Consider the following 7258-nt stretch of genomic DNA (forward strand, 5'->3'; position numbering starts at 1 on the left):
TGTTTTTTAATATATCTTTATCGATTTCAGAGAGAGGAAGGGAGAGGGAGAGAGAGAGAGAAACATCAATGATGAGAGAGTCACTGATCGGCTGCCTCCTGCACGCCCCCGACTGGGGATGGAGCCGGCAACCCGGGCCTGTGCCCTGACCGGGAATCGAACCGCAGTCTCCTGGGTCCCAGGTCCCGCTCAGCCGCCGAGCCACGCCCGGCCGGCCGGGCAACATGTTTTGCATCCTTTTAATTTTCCTCACAGAAATCCGAGGGCAGGATCTCCTTGCCCCTTTGACCAGTTGTTTGTGAAAAGACGGGGTGGGGGGCCCAGCTCGCCACTGAAAAGAGCCTTCAGCCGGCTGCCCCTCGCCACCTGCGCAGCTTCATCGCAGGCGCTGCAGGTGCACGCTCACTGACAGCAGGATTTACAGGGTCTAAAGGAAACGGCCTAAAAAATAAAAAATAGAAACCTATGCATTTCTAAAGCCGTTTCAATTTTCTGTATGGTTATTAGAGGGGAATGTCAGAGTTAAAGAAGGGACTGTTAAGGCAAGGGCTCTGGGAAGTGCGGGAGCAGGCCCACAGCAGGGTGCCTCCGCCCTGCACCTCCCGCTCTGCTCGCTTTACCCTTTCACACCCCCCCCATTCAGTCTTCCCTTTCCCCTCATTTGTTGTTTATATTCACATTCCATTCCTTTCCCTCAAACTACTCTTAATTCACACTTGAGAATTAAAGGTCCGTGACAAGCAGTCAAAGGCATTGACTCAGTGGTAATTTAGGCCTTTTCGTTTACACTGAATCCCAGTGAAGCTACTTCTTGCTCCGGACTTTATTTCTAACAAACATGCTTCTTATATCCTAAAGGCACAAAAAAGATGTTACCTTGTTTGTCTCTGGTTAACCTTTACAAGAATGGGGAAGTTAGGAGACAGTGTGTGTGCCACGCAGTGTCGATCTCTGCATCTCATGCTAGAAGCCTGAAGGCTGCCCTCCTGCCCTGCGCAGGCTGAAGAATGGGATTTTCTGCCTGTTCCAGATGTAAATCGCGAGGAGCTCCACCCGTAAGAGGAAGGAAGTCTCCAGAATCTACACACACAGAATGAAGGGCTGACCTTACTTCCATTGACCCAGAAAATGAAGGCAGATTTTTTCAGTTATGAGACAGATTCAAGCTCAACAGGCAATTTACAAAAGAAGGAATTCTCTTTTTAATCTCACTACTTACCAAACAAGAATATTTCCATCAATCAGACTGGCAAAAAATAAAGAGTTACCTATCCAACACTGCTGAGCGTGTGAGGAAATGGACTCTCTCACACGGTTTTTGTGAGACTGTAAATCAATACAGCCCTTTCGGGAGGCAACTTTATCAAAATTTGGTATGTTCCGTCCCTTTGACACAGCACTTTTCACTTCTACAAATCCATTCTGTATGAACATTTTTACAAATGTTCAAAGATCATACAAAAGTATGCTCTTTATTTTATTGTTTCTCATAGTAAACTTCAGGATGTTCAGCAATAGGGGACTAGATAGTTTCATGATGCATTTCTTAGTGCCCTGCCCGATATGGTAGCCGCTTGACCTACGGCTATTGGGCACTTGACCTGTGGCTAGTCTGACTTGAGTGCACACTGGATTTTGAAGATTTATATTTTAAAAAGTAAAATACTGCATTGATAATTTTTGTATTGATTGCATGTTGAAAAAATAACATTTGGATATACTGGGCTAAATATATTATTAAAATTAATTTTACCTATTACTTTTTATCTTTTTAATGTAGCTACTAGGATATAATATTGAATATGTGGCTCATACTTGAACCTCACATTATATTTCTTTTGGCCAACGTTGACCTGTACTATGTATTAGCCATTAAAAGAAGGTAGATCTCTATGTACAGATATAAAAAGATACAATATATATTAATTGAAAAACAAATTTCAAAGCAATACATAAATTGAAAACCCATTTGCTTTTGTTTTTTAAAAAATTAAGTATATGTAAAAAAACATATTTGGAGGAATATGCCTTAAATGTTGTTGGGGTTGGGGAGGAAGGAGAAAATTTTTTTTACATTAAGTCCTTTAAATTGTTTTTATGTACATCTGTGGGATGGGAAATAACAATTAAAGCTAAGATTAAGAACAGAGTCCAGGGAGAGAAAAACAACATGATAGTATCAGGATTTCATGTTTGTTAATAACTAAATATGTGTTTCTGCTGCCTTGGCATTCTCCAACCATGAAAATCTCTTTTGATGATATATTACAAACACGTGAACTTTTTTCCCTAAGAGAATGATATATATTTTTCTACTATTATTATTAGGCATCTATTTTTACCCCAGTAAAGAAAATTAAAAAAAAATAAAAGTAGACAAAATTTCTTGTCCTGATAATAAACAGCAAGTCAGATTTCAGTTTATCAATAACTCAGTTCTTACAATTTTCCTTCAAGGGTTGGTAACAATGGATACAAGATTTAAAATCCATGTCCACCTTAACCATTGGATGCTTCAAGTACCAAAAGGAAGCCATGGCTGAAAACTTCTCAAGCAGGGGATGGTCTTCACATTTTATGAAAGTAAATTTAGAGGAGGGAAAAGACTTAATAAACATTAAACTATTTTACCTCATATTTCATAGGATATGTATATATATATATATTTACATAGTTTGAAGACGTGTTCATATTATTTTGTGTTCTATTTTAGTCATTTAACATTGTTTCGTGTAAATCTTTCCATGTATTACCATATTTCCCAAACTTGTCTTGAATAGTATTTCAGCATATTTATATGACAAGCTTATTTACTGTTCAGGGGAATTTTTATTATCTTTAGTAGTACTACTCTGAACATACTTATATAAATTAATTTTTAAAATGTGATTTATTTTCTCTAGAGGTAGTTCCTCTAAGTATTTCTGAATTCTTTTTTAAAAAAAAATTATTTTGATTACTTTTTATGACAGATTTTTACTATAAATGACCTCAACTCTTTTTCTGAAACCAAATGAGTAAATGTTTTTTGCTATTTTTTTTTCCTGAAGGGGAAATTAACATGACAAATGGTCTGTATATTTTAAAATCCTTAACACATAAAAATACTTAATACAGATTACTCTCCAAAAATAGAAAACCAATTACTATATTGTAATGTATGTGGTCCAATTTCCACAGAATACGACCTACCACTGTATTAAGTCTTAGAATTATTGTTCAGCTGGCTGCACTAATAGATGTTTCTTCTTTCAGACCTATAAATGCTCTCCACTACCAAAAAAAAGTGTTAGAGTTCAAAACCAGACCTGTTATCTGACCAAGGATCTACTCAGGTAAGAAACTTTATTCTTTGTTCTTCTATTTTTCTATTTCACTAATAAAATTTACTCAATCAAATAAGAAAAAACATATAGAATATTTAGAGATAGGAGGCAATTATATAGAAGCAATGCATGTTTTTACAAAGTGACTGTTATCATCACTGTAAACACAAAAATATACAAGGAGTAAAGTGTGTGATTCAGATTAACAAATCAAGATTAGTAGCAACTTTATACAAAGATGAAGAAGACACAGTCCTTGTAGAAAGCGGCTATATAAATGTTATAATAAATCCCCCGTCTCTGCTATTTCTGCCAAATGGAGAATTCATGCAAACATGTCCTCGATCTCTGTTTATGAAAAGTTTGTCTTAAAATACTCAAACCAGTCCCTGAGTTCCCTCACACTCCCTCACCATACACTAGGGAAGGAAAGATACTAAAACACGCACATCAACTTCTGAAGGTCCCAGCCTCTGGGGGGCAACCCTGCCTCTGTTAGAAGCGGCTCCAGCAGAGGAACCCCGGAACCTTGTAAACATCCCATTCAAATCATACCGCTCGCTTCCATTTCCCCTTTTCTGGGCCTTTCTTCATTGTGCCAATCCGTTCGGTTATGCCACCGAATAGTTTTGTTTCTATTCTTTGGTTCCTACCATACTATTATGTTATGTTTTGGAATTACGTAATACGGATATTTCCTATTCTGTAACAGCCCTTGTGTGTTCTTTCTCATATATATAATGCACCCTCTGCCTACCAAGGAAAGAGGAGGTGGGGCCCGAACGAATAAAGAAAGGGACCTGAGAAGAGAAAGGCTCGCGCGGTGCCCGCGTGCTGGCTGCACACTGACGGCGCCTTGAACCAACGCACCGGCGAGCGGTGAGCGCCTTCCCCTCTCGGCGGCGCCTGGGCAGAGCCCCCCTGGCAGGGCGGGGCGGGGCGGGGCGGGGCGGGGCGCCGGCTGTGCCGTCACTGTGGGTGCAGAGGTACAGCCTGAGGTGAAGGTGAAGTTGTAAATCTGTTAACACCAAGGAACAAAGACAACCGTGAGAATTTCCTCCCACTCTCCTCTCTTGGTTTCCCCTGAAACAAATGAGCTATGTTTCTCTGATTTATTAGACCTCGAGCACTTAAAACAAAAGCGTTTTCTGTATTTAGGAGATTTATTCCAGTTTACCCAAGTAATTAAAAGAGAAAGCTTCAACATTTTGATGCCGGAGCAGTTCAAATTGAGCAAACGCCGGTATAAGAAAATCGAAGAGATTTTCTATCAGCAGAGGGTGTTTATTTCTCAGCAGATTTTGTTACTCTATGCAAATATTTTCTAGCATATAAACTAAATGTCATTATATGTCTGCACAATAACCATATAGCCTGCCCTGCTTAATATCTATATTGTTATCATCTGTATACATACTTGAAGAAGAGATTCTACCACTTGAACACTTGAAGGAATTATTTATATATAAAGATGGAGATGATTTTAAAAGATGTATTTAGGTCAAATTGAAAATAAATAAACTACTTCATTTGTTGATAGATTAATAAGGAAGGAAAACTAGATTAAAAAGCAAGAATGATTAAATAATCATCTATAGCTTAGTACTACAGCCTCATAAGACATCATTAATTTAGATTGTACTCATTTTAAATGTATGATATATGAATGTTTAGTGTCTTTTATCATAATCTACTTAAATTTTCCCAATTCGACACAATTAGAGGCTCTAATATGAATCTGTTTTGTATATCCTTTCTATGTACCTGTTCTCCTGCCCCACTAAATTGCCACATAATGACACAATTGTTAATCATGAAAAATTTAGATTCTACAGTGCACATTTTAAAGTTAATTGGCAAGTAACTTTATTTTACTTATAGAGTAAATTAAAAAAAAAAAAATCATATATGCCTTTATTTGAATTCCTAATTTTAAGAGTATCTGCATAGTTCTCTCATACTGGCCCAGTTGTTTAGATCCAAATCAGAGATACAATGGTAGGTTGAGTATCAACATGTTAGAAAGTTAAAACAAATTTTTATGATAAACATAGGTGAACAAATATAGCTGTCTGTGGCAAATATTTTTGTAAATGCTGTTATAAAAAACATATTCTAGTCCCAATCTTATAAGGCAACAGTCATTCAACTATTAAAATAGACTTTTCAGTTTTACCAGGAGGTTCTCTGCCTTTCTTGCAAACAACAGAAACTCAGGTTTATGATAATAAAAGATAGAAGAAACAATAACTTAAATGTGGCAGGCAATAAGTATGTCAGATATTTGATCATCTGTTTCTATCTATGGCTGACCCAGAGTTTACCTAATACTAGTGTATCAACATTTTTTCTTCTTTAAGGTTATTCGTTGATAAGAACCCAAGTTGGTGGTCTCTTAAGTTAAATTATTTTGAGCCTTATAATTTCCTGTTTTTACTTAGGTGAGTTTATTAAGCTTTATCATCATCATTTGTAAAATAACACTTAGTTCCCTCGCTATGAATCAAGTCCTATTCTATTTTAAGTGCTTTGTATTTATTAACATATTTACTGTCTAACGGTCTGTGATATAGAGACTATTATTATCTCCAGTTTACAAATGAGGAGATAGAGCTGCCCAAAGTCACAGGGCTAGGAAGTCAAAACCATCTGCTACCATCCTCCTGCCCCCCATCGCAGGTTAGATCTGAGCCCAAACGCTTTCTGCTCTGTGGCTAATTCAGTACTTCTCAGACTTTAATGGGCTCAAGAATCACCTGGGTATCTTTTGAAATAAAGTTTCTGGTTTAGTAGGTCTGGGTTGGAGCCCAAGATTCTGTGTTTATAAGTTCCCATACTGCTGACCTGAGAATCATATTTGGAGCATGAATATTGTCAACCATGTCCTTGTCAAATCTCATGATGCTGGGCTGTGTTGTGGAACACGGGCCATGCTATTAGTTGTTAGCGCGAATGTAATTTGTGCAGGAAATAACATTACGATGCCTATGAAGATCTGATGTGATCATCTGAGTCTTACTCTGACAATTATTAGCAACAGTTAGTGGCCCTTAAAAATTCCTGTGAAGATTTGATGTGATCATCTGAGTCTTACTCTGACAATTATTAGCAACATTCAGTGGCCCGTTAAAATTCCTTGGAATCCTAAGACTTGTGTGAGTTGTGGGTCTCCTGTCAAACCCATTCCCATCATCAGTGGAGAGAAGCAGGGTTACATAATAATTTCAGTCCTTTCCAATTCATTTCACACAGCTGTGCTCAGGATCTTAGGGGACTTAGAAGCCAGCGTAAAAATATGTTTCTGTCCTCTGGGAGACATTTTAGCTCAAAAGCTACTGATATGACCTCAAACTCTCAAGACAGTGACCCAGGAGCTGCTGTTGGCTAACAACTGTGCTTTTGAAGTCTGCTCACAAGAGAAAGAAAGCATTTTGCAAAATCTCAAGAGTACCATGGGCCTGTGCTTAGACTTAAGAAACTAAAATATTTTTTAATACATATTCATTGAGCTAAAGTACTTTTCTACACGAAATTTCAAGTTAAATCTCTTATTTTAATTCTCACGACTATCCTGTGAGGTATCTTTCTTACCCCTGTCTTATAGGTAGAAAAACTGAGGTGTGAGAATTTTCCATGACTTGCCCAAGGTCACACAGATAATATAAAGTAGATCTGGGATTTGGCTTCAAGCCCTGTGTGTTCTCTCCACTATATAACTTTAAAGTCATAATAGTCTACCCAGGACCTACACACTCAGGTAGACCTAAATTTGCATCCCAGCTCCTGCAAGTATTTACTGGCTATGTAACCATGGGCAAGTTGATTACATTTTCTAAGGCTCAGGTTTTTTTGTTGTTGTTGCTTTTTTAAATAAATATATCTTTCTTGATTTCAGAGAGAGGAAGGGAGAGGGAGAGAGAGAGATAGAAATA

Source organism: Miniopterus schreibersii (assembly GCF_964146895.1).
Source record: "Miniopterus schreibersii genome assembly, chromosome: 3".
In the NCBI taxonomy this organism is placed as follows: Eukaryota; Metazoa; Chordata; class Mammalia; order Chiroptera; family Miniopteridae; genus Miniopterus; species Miniopterus schreibersii.